Source organism: Neopsephotus bourkii, unplaced genomic scaffold (assembly GCF_033783945.1).
Source record: "Neopsephotus bourkii isolate Nb327-2 ecotype Australia unplaced genomic scaffold, CSIRO-AGI_Nbou_v1 NB_1250, whole genome shotgun sequence".
NCBI lineage: Eukaryota > Metazoa > Chordata > Aves > Psittaciformes > Psittacidae > Neopsephotus > Neopsephotus bourkii.
This window is the reverse complement of record NW_026901735.1, coordinates 2,431,426-2,452,091: the sequence shown is the minus strand read 5'-3', so window position 1 is coordinate 2,452,091 and position 20,666 is coordinate 2,431,426. Positions and strand designations below refer to the sequence as shown.

At 41.9% G+C, this 20,666-nt stretch overlaps 1 protein-coding gene and 1 long non-coding RNA gene across 12 annotated transcripts in view; both read left to right on the top strand.

Moving 5' to 3' along the window:
* The window catches only part of PLCB4 (phospholipase C beta 4), a 199,046-nt gene that overhangs the window by 75,369 nt on the left and 103,011 nt on the right, over positions 1-20,666 (top strand). The gene's annotated exons all lie outside the window — the stretch shown is intronic.
* LOC133218486 (uncharacterized) lies at positions 1,267-4,829 on the top strand. Its single transcript, XR_009727179.1, has 3 exons — positions 1,267-2,073; positions 3,261-3,570; positions 4,702-4,829. It is a non-coding gene; the product is annotated as an uncharacterized LOC133218486 (long non-coding RNA).

Genomic DNA, 20,666 nt, shown 5'->3' with positions numbered 1-20,666 from the left:
TGTGTGGTTCTGAACACTTCAGTTACTGGCTGGATGTCCCGGTCCAGCATCTCACTCATCAGATGTATACATTCTGTCCTCTTTTCCCTTTCCCCAATAGAAGAGTAGTTAATGCAAAGTACCTGTCACGAAGCATGCAGCAGGCTTGTTGATTAACTGAGGCTTCTCTGGAGATGAGTGCTAGTTATATCCTGCCATGCAAAGATATAGATGGAGTAAAGGCCTGTGGTCTCCAAGATTGGTTTCCTATTAAATATGCAAAGCTCCTAATCAGGGGCATGTTTCTACCGCCTTCTGAATTGATGTGGACTTCTCTATGCAGGCACTGTGGGTCTCTAGCGCTTCACTTAATAGCTTACTCATTAATAAATGAACTTGTAAGTTCAACATAGATGTTAAAGGTATCAGCAAGTCATCTTGTTTGTAGATGTTGGTCAGCCAGTTCTACATAATGCATGTCTACATGCTGCTGAGGTAAAACAAGCCATCAAGCAAAAAGCTCCAGGCCTGACAGTGCACCTTGGATGTTGCCATTGGCAATGAGCAGCGTTACTCAAGTTAGTGAGCTGGCTAACAATAGCATCTGAAAAAACCCAGCCATACAGGGAGCCCCAGGACTTAATTGGGTTAGAAAGTGTATGAATACACTACACAAAGTTTTCTGCCCAGAACTAAGAAACTGTGATCAAGGAATGACTTGTAAGAGTTAAAGCTGGGAAGGTCAGACTTAAGTAAGTAATGTAATTTTGGGGTGTTTTCTGGCAATGTCCAAGTACTTGCGGCTTAAGTGGAGGTAACTCCTTTTGAGACTGCTGAAAATGAACAAAATCAAACCAATTGCCTGTATACTATGGGAATTCCCCCCCCTTGTTTTCCTTTCCTTGTCTGTCTTTGCTTTTTACCTTGCATGTGTCTCAAATTTATATGGCAATTTATGGTAATTATCTCTGGAAATTCATAACAATGACTGAATTACATTCAGGAAAGGAAGTTTTAGTGCAGCATGACACTTGGAACTATGCACATTTCCTTTTACACTTTACTCCCTCAGTTGTGGTCTATAAGAAGTCTAATTCTTTACATGAAGATATGTGTAACATGCATTTGTATACATGCAGGCAGTATATTTTCCTTGTAGGAACAATCTGCATACATGGCTTCTTGCCAAGAAAACAGCTTTCCTGCCATTTAGTATGTTTGTATCTCTCTCTCAGTTTAACTCGGCACTAAACTCATTTGCAGAGAACCTGTTTGCTGGGTGGAACATCTCTGAGTTACTGCCTTGGCCCTGTGCTGGGGACATCAGTCATGGAGGGTGGCTGTGTTGGTATGGAGAAGGAGAACAAAAAACTCAACCTATATGGTTGCATTCCACTTAAAGTGGGCATTTCCCTGGTGACCCCCAAAAGTAAATGTTAATAGATACCTCTAGAAAGGTCTCTTGCTTTGCCCTCTTCCCTTCCTGTAAGGGAATAATGCTGTGCAGAGACTGAGCAGATTTTAGGAGCCTGGTCTGCTTTCGTCATCTTCTGACATTCAATATAGAGACGCATCTTTTGGGGTGTTTTTTTTTTCCCCAGCTCTACATCTTACTCCAGAAGTAGGTAATCTTTGAATCCCTGTGTCTTAGCCTCAACTGGAAAAGTAGTTCACCTTCTTGTAAGCTCTGATTGTTAGATATGAAAGCTCTGTTTCATAGCGACTGCAGGGATTGTAACTCTTCAGCTCTGCTCATGGGTAAAACTGTACAGCCAAAAAATAGGAGTTATAAGATCTTTTGCTGGACTACTTTTGAGTTGATCTGGGATGACAGAACCTATTTCAGGCCAACAGTTATTGTAAGGTTTCCATGGAGATTAATGATGTCAGAGGAGCAACATCTGAGTGCAGTTTGCTAGAAAACAGGGCTGTAATGTTATAGTGGCAAAGTGAAGTCTTTGCATTTTTGTCAACTCGTGGAATAGTGAAACACATTTTCTCAGTGGATTGCAATTTGCTTTTTATTTGTGCTGAACATGAGCCGAAGTAATGCTTTTGCAGTGTGATGATTCTCCTGCAGTTTACCTCAGTGCCGTAAGTGATGATTTCAGTACCATCTCATGTAACTTCTGCTTTAGCTTTGATTGCTTCTCTCTTTACTTGCGTATTTTATGCATTCTCATGTTACCTTATTAAACTCTGGCCCTTTCTGTCTGTACTGAATTGCCTTGTTTTCAGCGTGGTGCCCAGGTTTCCTAGGGCTGTATTTGCAATGCATGAGCATCACAGTTAGAGTAAGTTGCAGCTCTGCTGAGTTTTCTGAAGCTTAGGAGCTGCCATGAAGGGTATAGTAGGTGTGAGAGAGGGGAGAAGTGGCAAAGCGAGAAAACACAACTGTTTAACTGAGGGATAATTTAAGGCTAACATTTGACCCTTAAGACTTTGAAAACTGTTACCATTACTTGTAGTTTTATAGAGATTAAAATACTACTCCGCTGTGTATAGTTACCAACCAAGGAACTGAATCTGTTAGAATCAGTAGTGAAGGCATAGCATTTTTGCATAGGTTTTTTTGCAAAGGGAAGGGATTAAGAGATCTGAAGATGCCTCAATCCCACTGAAAGTGTGTAGCTTTTTAGCAATTCCTGGATGGGAAGCAGGCTTGCAAGCAGTGCTGGATCTCTTTTATTACCTGGGCTTGTTTTTAGCGTCCCACAACTATGGTTTTGCTGTGCGTTATTTGAGGGATTCCTACAAAGTGAAGTTGCAGTATTTAAATTTGGGCAATTTTTCAGGTTTGAGCAGAAAAAAAAACCCTAAAACCCAGCTTCTTCAAAATCAGAAAAATGGAGGGGGAAGTCTTAAGACTTTATGCTTAAATTGAATTCAGTTTGATTGGTAAGCCAGTTGATGCTTCTATAACATTGCCTATAGAAAGATGCTCACGCTTACCTGCCCACATACTGAAGAACAGCCAGTAACAGTAACGATGGTAAATGATGGTAAGTCTCTGCTTTATTATTTTGTCTCAGAAGACAAAGCAGAGAACAGTCTTTTTTTTGCGCATTTACTGTGCTTCAGTCGCCATAATTGGCTCTGGTTTCTTAAGTGTAATTGTAACAGAGGTATCTTTTGCGTAGAGGGAAGCACCGGACTATGTGAACTTGCTTCTATGACTTGCCCAAATTATCAAAATGGCCTCATATTTCAAGGAGTTAAGTTTTTAGAGAGCAAAATGGCAAAGCACCTCTGAGCTCACATCCTTTTATCTCTGAGTTCAGCAGAAAAGGAATTATTCTTGCCCCCAGGCCACTTTCTGAATTCCTGAAATGCAAAGCTTACCCAGCGAGAGAATGGCCTACTCATGTACAAACCAACTGACAGCTCCTCCTGAAAACCAGGACAAGTTAATACATTCCACATGTTCCCTGCCCCAGTTTTTCAAATTGATTATTTTGAAAGGCTAAGTAAGCCTATCTTTATTTTGCAGGAAATGTTTGGTGCCATTAGGCAGCAATGCTGTTGAAAAGAACAAAGCTGGAACAGCTTTTGATAATGTCCTCTGAGAAATGGCCAACTGCTATACAAGTGGTACGAACAGGACTGTTTGTTCTTGTGGGGTGCTGAGCACTTGAAAACACATGCACTTCACTTATGAGCCTAAAAAGGAGTGAAATTCTTTTGAATCCTTAAATATTGAACCATTTTGGAAATCTGGCCCCATACGTATAGGAAGAAGTTCTTTACTTTGAGGGTAGTGAGGCACTGCAACAGGCTTCCTAAAGAAGTGGTAAATGCCCCATCCCTGGCAGTGTTCAAGGGCAGGTTGGACAGACCCCTGAGCTACATGATCTAGTGTGAGGTGTCCCTACCCATGGCAGGGCATTGGAACTGGATGATCTTAAGGTCCTTTCCAACCCAATTCATTGTATGATTCTATTTCTTAATACAGATGTAGGCTATGTGACTTTTACTGTAAGGCAGTTATAAGTTTCTGACTGGTACCTGAAGGGCTGAAGCTTTTGTCTATTACTTCACTTTAAAAAGAGGAAAATCTGTTAGAGGATTATGTCCTGTGAAGCCATGCAGTCCTTTTGCGGGTCTGGGCTTAGTGAGCTTTATACTTGGATAGCAGGAGTTATCTCAGTGTGGGAAGTGAACCTGGGTGAAACAGCTACGGGCTGCAGTCTTGTTATTTCCTGTGAGAGATTAAGGTTTAATGAAATGTTCTGTAATCCATAACAGTGTTGAAGCACCTTTATGTTTGTTAAATGGAGAGAGGAAGTGCAGAGTAGAGGAAAGAATATTAGTCTGTATGCTCTTAAGCACATTCCTGCAGGAGAGTAATTTTTCATGGCCACTGAGTCATGCAGATGATTGCATAATTGATTGATGTTTTATATGCAGGTATCCTCCCATCCATCTGAACTTCTCCCTTCAAACAATGCTTTTTGACTCTGCTCTGTTACTAGCGTACCACATTTGGCAGTGTTTTGGTATGCTGAGTGTACTTCACCAAATACAAAGTTTACTTAAGCAAATATGAAATAATGGCCTGATAAATAGAGAGACAGGAATCACTGAGCTTGCAGCAGAGGATAATGTATTTTAATATTGGGGTTTAAAAATGTATTTTCCTGTAGAAAAGAACAGTTAGACATCTCTTTCCACCTCCTTATCTTCTCCTGACCTGTTACCTTTTCTCTTTGCTCATCATGCCAGCAATGACAGAGCCTTTTGTAGGTACTGACCTCCACACTCTACTGGTGGACTGTTCACTAGAGAGAGGCACCGAACCTGCTGGGAACAACTGATTTTTGGACAGAAAAAGAAGAGGAAGAACCCTCTGCCTGGGCCATATTCAGTGTTTGTTGTTTTTTCAAGGTTGATTTCCCCTTTTTCTCCAAGAAAGAAGAACTTTTTGTACAGTAACCTCACACAACAAGTAGTGGAATGGCAGAGGCATAAAGCACAAACTAAAAAGAAACATCAGACCGTCTGCCTTAAACGTGTCAGACCTTGGTTAGCAGGAATGAAGAGGGACTCGTATAGGACTGAGAGCAAGGACTTCCAGTGTTGGATGTCTTGCAGCATGGGGCTCATAATGTCAGTTTTTCACTTGAGAGGCAGGAATGTTGTGCCTTTCAAGTCCAGCATCTATACATGGAAGTGGCTGTTTGTAAGTGCACGCGCTGCAAATAGCTGCGTGGCTGACTCCTTGTTTACCCTCAGCATGAATGTCTGCATGCAGAGCTTTGCAGGTGCAGCCAACACACTAATGTTTTTCCCACGCTCTTCAGCCATCCCATTATTTGATAACAGGGCCCTGTCAGTTGAGATCTGAGGGGGTTTTTAATCAACTTTGCCATGCCACTGCAATGCTGGGTTTTTTTTGCTGTAGGATTTTCCATTTTTAGGATCAAGTCATTCACTTAACCCAGAATTTTCATATTGCCTCCATCACAAAGAGTGCCAAAAGCTACAAAGTTACAGGTTTTTTATACACTCTTAGGAAAGAAGCATCTATATTAAGTATTGATAGCTTTCTGTTTAGATGTAGTAGCATCTGCATATTCTTCAGTTTATAAAAATGAGTATTTTGCTGCTGCATGGGGGAAAAACCTCAGTCCTGAAGTTAGTAGAAAACCAAATAAATTGCATTTTGTAATTTGTTCTGTATTAAGAGCTTTGAAGTGTTCTAAAGTATGCAGAATTTACGGTCTCTGGCTCGGACATTTTGTACTCAATAAGATGGTCAAAGTGGGATTGAGTCAGAGATGTCTGTTACGCATAGAAAATCATCCAAGTTTGAAAGGGCTTTCAAAAGACTGTTCTTTTTCTCCTTAGAGTTTTACACCTGAATTCTCCAAAGATTATTAAGGCTACAGCCTCTCCCTCTCTTTACTCATAGTGGTAATATTAAGGTAGGAAAATGTTAACTCTATTTCTGATGTAGAAATGCACCATAAGCAGCGTTGTCTGGGGTGGCACGGGGCCTGCAACCAAATTGGAACTTAAACCAGGGTTTGGTCTGAGTCTTCGTAGGGGCTGCCTGTGTGAGGAGCCTCCCCACCTGATAAGTTTTAAAAGCCTTAGGAGCAGTCAAAGATAAAGGTGGTTGGTGGTGCAGAAACTGGAATAAATAATGGAGTCAGAATTGGAAGGACATAAACAACTCATATTTGGAGAAAGGTGACAAGGAAGAAAGCACGAAAAGGAAAGTATGTTGAGAAACACATGTAGAAGAAAGTATGATGAGAAGGAGGAGAAGAAATGAGACAAGTATGAGAGTTTGGGAAGGAGTCAATGGCTTGAATAACAGCAGAGGAACTCATCAGTTCAGCAGAACAGGGAGTGTGTGAAGAGCTGGGGGCTGTCCGAACAGAGGAGAGAAGAAGCAGAAGAGGGAGATAATCAGTGGGAGGTGTGGAAGGTGCAGAGAGGGCACCAGTGGCTTATACCTACAGACCTTGGACACAGGAGAGGAGAGCTGCCTTACCTAGCGATGTTTTGATGATAATGAGTGAAAATTCGCTTCCATCAAGTTGCAGTTGTGATTTACCACAGAAGAGTCCCACCAGTTAAGCCAGTGCCTTCTCTGCCTCTGTTACCGTTGCTCTAAATAATTGCCACCTTCATCCTAGGGACTGTGAGCAGTGGCTGCAAATGTTGCCAGAGAGATCAGCAGAAGATCAAGTGTAAAAAAAGCTCAAGTATAACATGCATTTAGCTTCAACTTTTGCTATTGCTATTTCAGTCCTAAAAATATGGCTTCTGTGTCTAAAGCTTGTCTTCCTTTTCATCTATTCTCAAGTTAAAGTTACTGGGTAATATCTGTAAACTTCATCTCACTCCAAGTGCTGGACTAGCTCTATCAGTGTACCTCATGCAGAAGATTTGCAGCTTTAAAAACTGATAGAAATACATAGCACTGTTGTTTTTTTCTTCTGCAGTGTTAGAGTTTTATTCCTTTAAAATCCATGTGTAGACTTCTCTTCTGAAGTCTATTGGGAAAACAGTGAAGAAACCAGCAGGGCCACATGAGGGAATTCCATATTTGTTTTTGGCATTTAATTTCCATGAAGAGGAGGATCCTGTTGACACAGAACACTGCTTTCTTTTTTTTCCTTCATCTTGCAAATGTTGTGGAAGCATTAAAAATGAGCTCCTTGTCAGGATTCCAAAATAGATGTTTGCGTAGTAGATTAGATGTAAGATTTGTGTAACTTTGACAGCAGCTTTCAGGCTGCTGTTTCATAAGTAAGATATGAAGCTGCATCATCAGAAAGAATATTACTGCTCAAATGCATGTTGCATATACAGAATCGATCAGCTTATAGACAGATATACTACAGTGATTCAAGAGTTGTGTGCAGATCATTAGCAGTATAAAAACAGAAGAGGTATGTGCAGTTGTAAGTGTTCTCCTTTATGCAGAATATGGTTCGTTCTAGCTAAAGTCTCATACTTGACTTACCATGATTTTACTATTGCAGACTTGAGAAGGAGATGCTTGAAACGTGAGAATTGGAGCTTGAGAAAATAAGCCACCATATACAGGAAGAGTAATTGTTGTATTTCAAAATAACCCTCACCTCCACCATCTGAAAACCTGTAGAGATAACTTCCAACGTGTAGGAAATGACTCCAAAATGCTCATTCTCAGAGAAAATGGACTGAAAAAATGCTTTGGCTTCAACCTCCCACTTCTTTTAAAAGAAGATATGAGAGCAGCACATAAGCTGTAAGAGGTCCCTTGGATTGCAAGGTCGCTTTGTTTTCCAGTTCGTGGCTAAGTTAGCAGAGTGGAGCAAAGCGGTGGTGGTGGTAGTGTGGAGAGGAGGAGTGTTAAAATCCTTTTAGATGCAAAACTCTTGGGGGCAGATCTGCTCTGAGATGGGTCAGTACAGTGCCTAAAAAACCCCCAGTGCACAGGACACTGTAGTCAGAACACTGGCTGAGAGAACTGCACTGTGTTGAGGAGTGATGGAGAAGTGAGGAACACGTCTTACCAGCCATGAAGTGGTGTGAGGCCTGGTTGCCAGCACAGCAAGCTGGGACCTAAGGTGCTGAGCCCCAGGCACAGCTCTGCATGCGCACTGGTGAGCACTTGCTTCCAGCTCTGCCTGAGGGAGACACTGTTTGCTGTTGGAGTATATCATATACAATGATAATAATCATATATAATGATAAATAAGTAAATCATCCCTGAATTATTTGGCTTGGGGTCAGTATTCCTTAATAGAGAAGTCTCTGGTATTTCCAAAGGTTATCACAGCTTCCGTAGAGCCTTTGTGCTGCTCCATAGCACCTAAAGTTTGGGTTTGTGTTGGAGAGGACCTTAAGATCATTTAGTTTCAACCCCCGTGCCATAGACAGGGATGCCTCACATGTCCCCCAAGGCTCTGTCCAACCTGGCCTTGTTGCATAAAACCAAGAACAAGACCTATTTTCCTACGGGGAAATTGGAATGAGGGTCGGATTCATTGCTTCTCTTGATCCAGCTTTTGCAGCCCATTTAAATGGGAGAGTGATGAGTCTCTTTGTGAGGAAATTACATATTTAACTGTAAAACTGCAGATGCAGCTATTTTCAGAAATCTATCCGCCCATCCTTATGCAGCTAAAAACGGCTTGTCTTGCTTCAGACAGAGGGATGACAAGACATGCAGGGTAGCCAGTCAGGCCAGGCTGGCTTGCCCCTTACAGATTATGCTGCTGGAATTCTTTTATACCCTGTTCTGCACTTAGGCCATGCAAATCAGCTAATTATCAGCCTCTGCTCAGGCTTCCATGAGTGCCGAAGAGTGGAACAGAATGATTTAATTTCTCTAACATACTCTCTTGGCACTTTTGCACACAGAATATGTTGCTCTAAAGCATCCCTTGATACTATCCTTGGCAGAGTTCCAAAAGGAGTTGAAGTTAAAAACCACTCAGCGTAATTCAAGGGTTGGTAAACCTCGATTTGTCACCTTCCCTGCCTCGCGTAATGTTACTGTCTGTAGCGCGGGGCTTTCCTCTCCTCTCACACAAGCAGGGAGATGATCTTCAGAAGTGTTTAAACTGTGAATCAGGGAGTATAGCTGGCACTGGTTCTGCATGTGGTGTTCTGTTAGGCGAGTAATTAAACTGAGGTGAAGCAATCATATGAATCTAAAGTTTTGCAATTCATTATGCCTAAAAGAGGGAAGACTATGTAGAGTTCTTGGTTGCATTAGTAAATGAGTGTGATTGCCTTCCATTGTGACTTCGGTTTGCATTGTGCTCACTCTAAAATGTGTGCCACAGACAGTAGTGTAAATTCCCCTTGTGGAAGAGTTTGTATGTAGGGTATGGGAACATCTTGCGTGGCTGAGTGTAAATTATATAAATCACAAAACATTTTGGGATGTGGCCAGATTTAAGCTAAAAGGAAAAGGAATTTGGTCAAGAGGTTCTGTTCCTCCTCAGTAGTTGGTTCCCAATACTAGAAACACTCCTTTAATACCTGTTTACTCATTAATTTTACTGTAACTAACAAATTAAATGCAGGCATAAGCACTGGCAAGAATTAACCAGCTAGTTCTATTACTTGAAGCATGCTGGTGCCATTGAAGATTCCTTTAATGGTAGCTATATTCTTTAGCTGTCTAGATACCATTAAAATGAAGCATGCCTTAAGCCTCGGGCAGGAAGGAGTAGTGTCTGTGTGTTATTTATAATAAGCCTTGACAATCAAGAGGAAGTAGTAGATCAACTAATTATACGTTGTTGGTTGCCTGTCTGTCATCATATTACAGTGTTTCAATATCATAATTTCCAGTGGAGAAAATGGATTTAATTTTCATTATGGCTGATAATTAAGCAATAGTGTTCTCTCCCTATAAAAGTGGTAAACATAGACCAGAAGTAAGTATTGGAAGTTCAAAAGATCAGTGTCTTGTATGTGTTTCTTTGCTTAGGAGAAATTCCCTTTGTTGCATCTTACATGAACCACAGATTAAGGCCCTATTTCAATTTGTTTCAGTGGCATCAATCTCATAAATACCACTGCAAACAGAATACACGCTCACCTCCCCCCAACACAGAGTAGTTGCTCAGTGAGACTAGCTGTAGTACGTGTAGTTAACTCTTTGTAATTCTGTGTAGGTCATAGTATTGACGTCATAGTTGGACCTTTCTAATCCCATCATTATTTAGATGGGCCTCCATGGAGATCTGTCTGAAAAAGCTCGTGTGTTCTCATTCTGCCTTAATTCCTTGCATTTTTTTAATCCAGGCTGAAGCTGGATTGACAATTTTAGGTAGTGAATCTCATGCAAGTACTGTAATTTATTTCAGTGACCTATACATGGTTGCGTGGCAAAGTTTGTTTTCTATTTTAAACAGCTAAAAGCAGCAGTCTGGCACTAAGCTAGAATGAAGTGTGTTTTGCAGTCCCTGAAGAATTGTATTGCTGGGTTTTGGGGCATCCTTATTTTTATGAAAATGAATTTCAAATCAGACTGAATTTAGAAAGCAAAAGTGTTTCAAAATTGTGTAAACTGGAAACTACACTGCAAAACACATTTACCAGTTTTCTTTCAAACTTGTAATAGCTGAATCTTTAAGCAAAGTACTCCCCGCCAAGTTGGATGAACTGGGATTCTGGCCTTTCAGCATCACTTTTATCCGCTGGCCCAGGATGTGCTGGTATGTTAGCTATCACAGCATGTATGTGTTGTCGTTTCTGGCAGAGCCTGCACATCTGAATTCCTAATTATAGGTCATACTGGAAATGAGTATTTTTAATTACCACTTGTATTTCAGAGCAGGGGGGAATAGCATTTAAAGTACTGAGATCTTGTCAGAATTGTTAAATTGGTATCTACTGCTGAGTTTGCAAAGGGCCTGAAGGGAATGTAGCTTCTCTAAAGGTGTCTTTGAGAAACTGAGACAGGGCTTGATGCAAGGCCAGCAGTAACGCTACCAATCATGCTTGTTTGGGCTGTTGGGGTATGGTTTGGTTGGGTATTTAGTCTTCCCCATGACTTCTGAAGGATTGGTGATTACTGGAGTTCCTGTGCTTCCTAATTGATTATGGTAACAAAATTCTAGGAAGGATTTATTGGAGTACCCAGCATTGGACACAGTACTTTAGAGGAGGTGTGGTCCCTGGACAGAGAGTTGGAAGGAGAGAAGTCATATGATGGGAGTAGGAGAAAAGAGGGGAGATTGAATGAGCTGAGATTGTTTAGCCTGGAAAGAATAAGATCTTCATATTCAGATTACCAGTTGGATTTTAGATTGCACCCAGTCATCAATTAGGAAAAGTCATTAACAGCTTATTTGTGTCCAGTGCTGCTTTTTGTCTTTGACATTAACAGTATCTGTTTGTGCTCTGTGATTGCTGAGGAACAGATTCTTCCAGGTAGCAGTGAACACTCACTAAGCATGTTCGTTGCCTCCTTTCAGTCTCTTGTACATCTACAGGGAAACTCATTGGAGGGCAGCACCAACCAGCAGTGTGTCTAGTCAGAAACAGCTTTAGATGGAGACTGAAAACCTCATTGCTTCAAGAGTTTGTTTCCAAAATGCTATTCAAAAACGTGTGGAATTGAAAACAAAAAATACTGGCCTTTCTACAAGTGAGGTAGTAATCAGCCATGAAATACTGTCTTGTAGGTACTATAGCATCTTGTTTTGTCCTCTTTTTTAAGGTTTCCCTTCCTTAAATTTGCCTCATAACTGTTTATTTCCTCAGTGGTCATCAGATGCAAAACTAATCTGATCCATTGGTTATCAGCTTTACATTTACTTCAGTGATGTCCACTGCTGCCGCGTGTTGTAAATGTAGTGCATGGGAGAGCAAGTGATGACTGCTCACTCTGCACCAAAATCAGTGTTCTCCATATTATCCTACCTGAGAGCTCTCTGAGACATCCTGTTTGTCACATTGTGCAGCAGACATTTGCCATATCCCTGCAAGCTCACACAGGCTGTGTCTGGTTTTGGTACCTCCCTCTGTGCTGTGGGGTAGGCTGCAGGTTGCCAGCCTTGTCCAGATAATCTGTTCTACTTTGGGACAGTGCCAGTGGGATCTGCAGGGCTCTCCTGCAGATGCATAAACAAATCAACCATGGGAATGTTTTCGTCTTCCATCAGCCATCTGGAGCACTTGGATGCAGACTTGATGGATTGCATCAGACAGGTCAGAATACCTGTGCTTCCAGTATGGAAGTGTATTTCCAGCATGCCATTTTGTGATTGCCAGCCTGCTGGTCTCCTGGTAAAGGTCTGGGCTGTGTCTGGGCCTCTAAAACATCATTCATTTCTGGATGCTGAGCTCTGATAAGATGCCAGCATTCTACAACAAAAGCACAGATATGAAATTACACTCCAGTGTCTTACCCTGAGTATTTAAAAGCATTATGAGGCATTGCCTGTTGTGATTCTCTTCATTGTCAAAATGCTTCCAAATTTCCAACTGATGTTTGGTATTATTATTATTATTAATATTATTATTGTCTGTGTGAGTTGTGACTTTAATTTTTCCTTAAAGTGACAACCAGGCTATGAGCAGATGAAGCTGCCTGTCCTGAACACTTTGCGTTCATGGAGTGAGCATGTTGGTAGCTGTATCTCTTATTGATCATCCTTACGATTAGATCATGTTGGGTGTTGAGCATCTTACACACAGATTACAGTCTCTGAAAATGATCACTGGAAAACAAATCATTGGTTAACCATAAGTTTTAAATACTTGAAAGGTTTCTGCAAAGAGGAGAGGAATAATCCATGTAGCTGTGCCTAGGGTGAGAAATATGAGTGTCTTTGAAGTGAAGATTATTTAAACTAGGAAGAACTTTTCCAGGGTAAAGGATAGTGAAGCGCTTGAATAGGCTGCCTGCAGAGCTTGCTGCCTTTGCAGCACTGAAGGTGTTTGTGTGAAAGTTAGTCATCTCTATCAGAATGGACTGGGTTTGGCCTTCCCAGGGGCTGGATAATGGAGTCATGACTTCCCTGAGTCTCCTTCAGTACAAGGGCTTAATGTTCTTAACATAAAGATCTGCAAAACTGCCTGAAAACAGATATTTGCTGACTGTGATGTGATGTGTCATTCATTAAAACTAACAGCTGTGTCCCTTTGCCCAAGACTTGCAATATTCTAAGTCCTTTAGACACAGTTGAATATTGCACAAAAGTTTTAATATGGTTAACTAACAAAGTAGTGAGGTATCTTCGGTTGATACGCTGGAGGGAAGGAATGCCATCCAGAGGGACCTTGACACACTTGTGAGGTGGGCTGATGCCAACCTCACGAAGTTTAACCATGCCAAGTGCAAGGTCCTACACCTGGGTCAGAGCAATTCCAGGCACAGCTACAGGCTGGGAAGAGAAGAGATTCAGAGCAGCCCTGCGGAGAAGGACTTGGGGGTGTTGGTTGATGAGAAAATGAACATGAGCCGGCTTCAGTGTGTGCTTGCAGCCCAGAAAGCAACCGTATCCCGGGCTGCATCAAAAGGAGTGTGACCAGCAGGTTGAAGGAGGTGATCCTGCCCCTTTATTCTGCTCTCTTGAGATCTCACTTGGAGTATTGTGTGCAGTTCCGGTGTCCTCAACATAAAAAGGACATGGGTCTGTTGGAACAAGTCCAGAGGAGGCCACGAGGATGATCAGGGGACTGGAGCACCTCCTGTATGGAGATAGGCTGAGAAAGTTGGGGATGTTCAGCCTGGAGCAGAGAAGGCTGCGTGGAGACCTCAGAGCAGCCTTCCAGTACCTGAAGGGGGCCTATAGGGGTGCTGGGGATGGACTCTTCATTAGGGACTGTAGTTGTAGGACAAGGGGTGATGGGTTAAAACTTAAACAGGGGAAGTTTAGATTGGATATGAGGAGGAAATTCTTTCCTGTTAGGGTGGTGAGGCACTGGAATGGGTTGCCCAGGGAGGTTGTGAATGCTTCATCCCTGGCAGTGTTCAAGGCCAGGTTGGACAGAGCCTTGGGTGTCATGGTTTACTGCGAGGTGTCCCTGCCCATGGCAGGGGGTTGGAACTGGATGATCTTGAGGTTCTTTCCAACCCTAACTATTCTATGATTCTATGTTTCTATGAAATAAGCAAACTTCAACTAGTTTGGCTTTCTGGGTACGTATACATGCTTAACTGAAAACACAAATGTAGTTATGCGACGTCAGATTAGGTGTTCTGGTGAAAATAGGCCCTCTGGTATATAAAATTAATACCATTACACATCTGGTGGATGATAAATAAAATTATTCTCTTAGATCATGTCTGTTTTTTGCTATTCATAGCCTTTTTCTTGTCTGTGAGAGGGGTCTGCTTTTCTGTGGAGGTTTCCAACCCTGTGTTTAACAACACTGTATAGAGTCAAGTTTATTACTGCACTAGAATCTGATTTTTAAGTCCTGAAGAGATTTAAAGAGGAAGTTTTCCCTTCCACTTCTTCATCTTCGTTTTCTTTTTTCTTTCTTTTTTTTTTTTTCAGGAATAGTTGAATATATATAGGATATGCTGGAAATGAAGGTATTAATATCAAATGTGCTTTTTTGATGTAAGATTATTGATTCCTCCCGCTGGATATGTAAATTTTAACTTGAAGAAGCTGATTAAGTATATGCCAGTGTCTGTTAAAAAAATAAAGTTTGCAGTCTGTGAAAAAGGTAAAATTGTACTATTTATTGTAAGACTTGGATGGAGAAAATGACTTTGAATTCACAGAATCATAGAATAGTTAGGGTGTGAAAGGACCTTAAGATCATCCAGTTCCAACCCCCCTGCCATGGGCAGGGACATCTTGCTCTAAACCGTATTGCCCATGGCCTCATCCAACCTAGCCTTGAACACTGCCAGGGATGAAGCATTCACAACCTCCCTGGGCAACCCATTCCAGTGCCTCACTACCCTAACAGGAAAGAATTTCCTCCTTATATCCAGTCTAAACTTCCCCTGTTTAAGTTTTAACCCATTACCCCTTGTCCTATCACTGCAGTCCCTAAGGAAGAGTCCATCCCCAGCATCCTTATAGGCCCCTTTCAGACACTGGAAGCTGCTGTGAGGTCTCCACGCAGCCTTGTCTAAGATTTTTAGTTTATTCTTTGTTTTTCAGCTTTACTGTTTATTGCCCATTTTTGGTGGTTTTCAATAAATAACATGAGACTTAAGCACAGATTTTTGTCACTATGTATTGCTACGAAGCAGAATAAATGTTACACAAGAGTAGCAACTGAAACAAGTTAGCTTTAATTTTTCCTCCTTCTTTCTGAGAGGTAGTAATAAATATGGCACTAATACAGCTGAAGAGTACACATCAGGGGAACCCAACAAGAATTAACCACCAGGAGGAAAAAACAAGGTGAAATGAAGACTTTAGGTAAATTGACCTTGGTGTTCTTTCTCCATGCCTGTAACTAAACTGCATTCTCTAATCCTGAAACATTTTTCTGTTGTAACATACAAGGAAACAAGATTCTGTGATGTCAAAATGGGATGAATCTGTAACGTATCCAAGACTCTGCTCATGTTATTAATTATCCTTAATTGAGTTTGTCCTGATGTTGTCCACAACGCACAGAAACCTTCCTTGAGTACTAAAGCACTTCCTTATGGATCTAAAAAATGCTTCTTGACTGTATTTATATTGAAGCTCTGCAAAGACCTTTATAAACGGCTTATAATTCAGAGCATAGCAAAACTTCCACAGCCAAACCAAATTATATTGGCTAATTTTTACCTGGAGGTTTCCCAGGGTAGGGATTCTGGTTCCAGCATCCCTCTCTCATCCTGTTCAGAATGGCATACTCATATATGAATGCGAGATTCATATAAGCTGTCTTCTGTGAGATTCATGCTGTACCCATCACATGTTTGGCAAGCAACTTTTTAACCTCCTCCTTCAGAGGATTAATAAAACATAATTCTAGTGATGTTTCAGATGGCTTGTATCACTTGAAACACGCAAGGTGCCTCAGAGTACGTTATACTGATAAGAAACGTCTGTTACTGCTGTAGTTTCAAACTCTTCATGAAGCCAAAGCTGTATGAAACCATGCAAACTTAACTGCTCAGGAAGTGTCCAAAAGAAGTAACTAAAACTTGTGGCTTTGCATTCATTTATTTGCCTCTGATCTTACTGATATTTCAGACAGTCAAGGCAGATTCCCAGTTTTGCTTCCAGCAATGTGAAGCATGGGTGCAGAGATTCTTGTTCATCATGTGCTGTCAAGGGCTTTGGGACAAGCAGAAACTATTATGAAGATTGTGATGAAACCAAGAGTCTCGCACAGGGTGATACTGGCTGATCCTCTGCTAGTGGAATGATTGGGACTTGCATCCTTTGCACCTCCCAAGTGTCCGTCATCCCACTTTTCCATCCCATCGTGTATAACAGAGGCACTGACCTCTTCCTTGAAGTGAACTGAAGAGCTTTATTTCATTTCTGTATGTTAACTATTACCATTTATCATTGTTTGCTTGTGTCTTTTACAAGAGTAAGAAAGGAGTAGGTGTGACAGTGCCAGTCAGCCTGATCTTGAGATGGGTCACTTGAATTTAGCAAGCAAATTGCTTACATTGAAATGTAGTTTGGAAATGTCTAATGGAGTTCTCTTGCAACCTTCCTAAGAAGTAGTACGTAAGCTGAGCACAGGTCAAAGTCAGTGGGGAAAACACTGTTCCACAGGTGAATTGGCTTCAAGTTTCCTAAGTTTCAGTTTCAACTTAAACAATACTTTTATTGATGTAAACTTTCCATCGTAAAAGCTAGAATGCCAGGCTGGGGTTTGCATTTCACCCATGCTTTGCTGAAGTAATATCTTACCTTGTAGTGCACCTGCCTGGAGAGGCTCATGGTTGAAGGACAGACATCTATTGGAAACCTGTTTTCACCATCTTCTGTTACATAGGAGCAGGTACTATTTATACATTGTGCAAGTGAGCAGAATTACAGCAATATTGCTAGTATGGAGTAATTTATGGAGGGTACAGTAGCTGCAGGCTATTATTCTGAACAAAGACAAGTGTAACTGAGGAGTCTTTGAGATATTATTGCAGTCTAAAATCATCTCTAATTGCTTCCAAGATTGCTCGGTGATATTTTAAGGCTTTCAGCCAGCCTGTTTTGAGTGACTGTAAATGTACTGCAAAACAGCGTTCACACTAGACCCTTGCAGCAGAAGGTATGTTTGCCCTACATACTGTAATGGGTAGAAATCCCCAAGATCCCTGGGCAAGCACTAGCTGAGCTGGAAGCGTTCTAGCTGTAGTAACGTGCAGCTCTCTGTGGCTGCAAACTAAATTAACCTGCACATGAGGCTCCCTCTAGCACCCCAGGAAGCCTGGCAGGACACTGCCAGCTCCGAGCTGACTCCCACATCTCCATGTTGCACTGCACAGCATGAATGTGCCCACTGAAGACTTGGATAAAACATGCATGTGCTATCATAGCCTGAGCTGCTCTTTCTCTGTTAGGCAGCTTGTGTATCAGGTGTAGCTGATCTTTCACCAGTGTTAGTGCTGAGGGACCACCTAATGTTAGCTGGAAACATCACTTAATTCATGCAGGAGATTTCTGTGTGTAAATAGAATGGTGGATTCCGGCATCACATTCTTCAGGAATCCTCTGTACTCACGATGCAGGAAAAAGGGTGCCTCAATAAAGGAGATGATCTTTGTATCTATAATCTTTTGTTTTCTGCTTTAACATGAACTGAAATCTTAATATAGCATGTTTCTTAGTTATATTTTTATAAACAACACTGAATGAACTGGTCTTAAGGCATGTCATCTCTAAAGCAGCTCTGTAGGGCATGTCTTAATTTCAGCTACAGCTATGATCTGCTCTGCAATGCAGTACTGCTGGTTAGACTTCGTGTTCCTTGAGTTCAGCTTGTGGCCCATGCCAGAGACTGTAGTCATAGGGGTTCAGGTAGCATGGCTGGAGCTCTTGTGCCTTTTTGTTAGCTTTGGATCTTGTGGCAGTTTTTGTCCTGGTATTATCAACCTGGTTTATATCCTGGTTTCATACCTCGGCTCCAACAAAGCCATACACTCTAAGAAAAGCAGGTTTGGATTGTGCCTATCAGGACCCGGTCTGGAAGCAAAAGGAAATCTGATTTCTGGAACTGTAACAGAGCACTGTCCCTTATAGAAGCTTGAAAAGAGTGGCCTTTGTTTCCTGGATCTGATAGCTCTGCTACAGTGATGGGTGTTCCAGGAGCTACTTGTTCCTCCTTATCTTGTGTGTGAATTTGGACTGCTGACAGAAAGTGCAGTTTCTCTGCTAATCGCATCCAGCACCTGCATGGTCTTATATTCCACATGATTTTCAAGTGTTGCCACCCTGAACTTTGAAATCAGGTGGTTCTTTAACCATAGCTTTGAAAACAAAGAGTGAATTTTGTCTTTGTTCTGTTTAATAGTTCAGCTTTTTCCTTGTGCTGACAAAGGACCAGTATCCCAGTTTGCTGCCACCAAAAAATTTGGTATTCCTGCTTCTCCCAGCTGCACACTGTAGGTCTTTCCTTTATGCTGGTTCTACTCACAGCTTAAGTCCTATGTGACCAGGATATAATGCACAAAGCTAGCTAGCAAAACATAACAAGTGAATAGTTTTCCACCGCCGTACAGAGATGAAAAACTAAACTGGGATTGCTCAGGCTATCAGGAATGGGATCATTGAAAAGGAAGCACAAGCAAGGTGTTAGGAGCATTCTCTTCAGTGAGAGAGCTGGATCAGCTCCTTGTATCATCCCTGATCGCTCCGAAAGGGCTCATTTTTTTTGCTGGCACTCTGAACAAGCAGCTGTGTGTTGTGTTTTCCTGGCTTTTCTGCAGTCAGGTTACTCTGGTTACCTCTGATAAGTGGTTGCCTCCAGCACCCACTGGTAACAATTAACCTGGGGACAGTGGTGTCCACTGCTCTGTTTGTTTACAAAGCTAATAGGTGTCAGTGCCCTTAATGTGGTTAATCAAGGATACTCTTCATGCATGTTAGTTTGCATCCTGCAGTGAACAGTATTATTGATTAACCCTCAACTAGCCCATGCTGTTGAGGTTGTGGAGAGAACGATAGGATGCAACTTTGGAAGGGAAAGCTGTAAGTATGAAATCTGTTCTTTCTGCTTCTGTGCCAGCCACTTCTGTTTCAGGAGAAGCAGGAGCCTCGCTATTCCCTGTGCTGCTTTTGTCTCCCATCCAAAAAACCCTTGCCAACAAACTGGTGTCTCAGTAAGCACAGCCTGGGTGCCTGCCTTCAGGAGGCTTATGCCAGCTGCTCTGCATGAAAAGCTTGCAGAGTGCTCTGGGGGTTACTTGGGATGGCATGGGGCTTTCCAGAGAAACACCAGCTGGGCCTATTCCCTTTTCCCTTTATGTGCCATTTCACTCAGCTGCCCAAAGGAACTGTGCATACATGGAGGAAAGAAGGGATTTAACTCAGCAGTGCTGTAATTATGCAAAGCATCCTCTGACATGGGAACTGTACAGAAACAAACTTGCAGGAGGGTGTGCTGACAAAAGGGAAGATTTGATCTAAACCCCTATATTAATATTTAAAGAAACAAGCAAACATAAAAACCACCCAAGGTATCACTCTCCTGATCCAAGCTTTCAACTTGTATGTGTAGTTATTTCACAGAAGATTGATTTTAGGCATTGGCAGCTTGTTTGGTCTGTTCTTTAAAGTGTAGTTGTGTAGTATCAGAGTCCTTCAAAACCAACACAATCACCTTCCCTGGTGATGCTGAAAACCCCTTTTCTTTTTAAGAGGGGAATATTGTCACTTGTTCATAGTATCTTAAGGAGAAAAGACACAGGAAGTGCTCAGTGGTGGGCCAGTACCTTTACTGTATGGATCTTTCAGCCCACAGGTGTTTTAATGTGGAAAAGCTGCCATTTTCTTCCCTTGAAACACCCTTCCTGTAGATATTCCTAAGCCCTTAGTTGTTTTCCTGTGGAGTGGTCAGTTGTCTCTTCTTTTCAGCTCCTCTGGCAGTGCAGTTTATGGTCGGATCACAAAGAACAAGAGTTAGGGTCTTGGATGAGGATGAAGAGCATTTTAAACAAACAGTTATCCTCAAGATGTGAAGACTGCTCTGGGAACACAGAGGGTACAGGAAGATGGGAAGTGGGACTTTGATACACTCCTTGACCGGCCAGTTGTGACTGTGCCAAAGCAATGTTTCTGTCATGTCACATTGTCCATTAATTCCTTTGGCAAGTTGTATTTCCTATGGCAGTCAGCTACACTGAGCGGTGTCCAGGGATAGTGTTTCTTCTCAAGCTTTTTCCATGGTATGCAGCTCAGTTTGCAGTGTGCAAGTCCCACATGCTGACAAGAATCAGATGCACCTGTCCCTTGACCGTGACCTATCCACAGATGCAGATTTATAGGGCCTAAAAAGAAAGGGCTGAAGGGTGCGTACCAGTCGAGCTGGGTCATTCCATTGCAGAGGTATTTTTAGTATAAACTGAGCACTTGTAGCTGAGTTTAGAGTGATTTTAATTGTCAGAAGTTTTGTTATACAATAATAAGCAGCTGCTAAAGACTGAGGGCAACTGGGGACCCCAAAGCATTGAATGCACTGATTCACATGTGGTAACACTTATACTAATGTGCCCATTGGGATTTCATGCCTAAACTCTACCTTTCAGCAAAAGCATCTTGCTCTCAATCTGAACAGAGCTGCTTCAGTTATTCTTCTGCTTT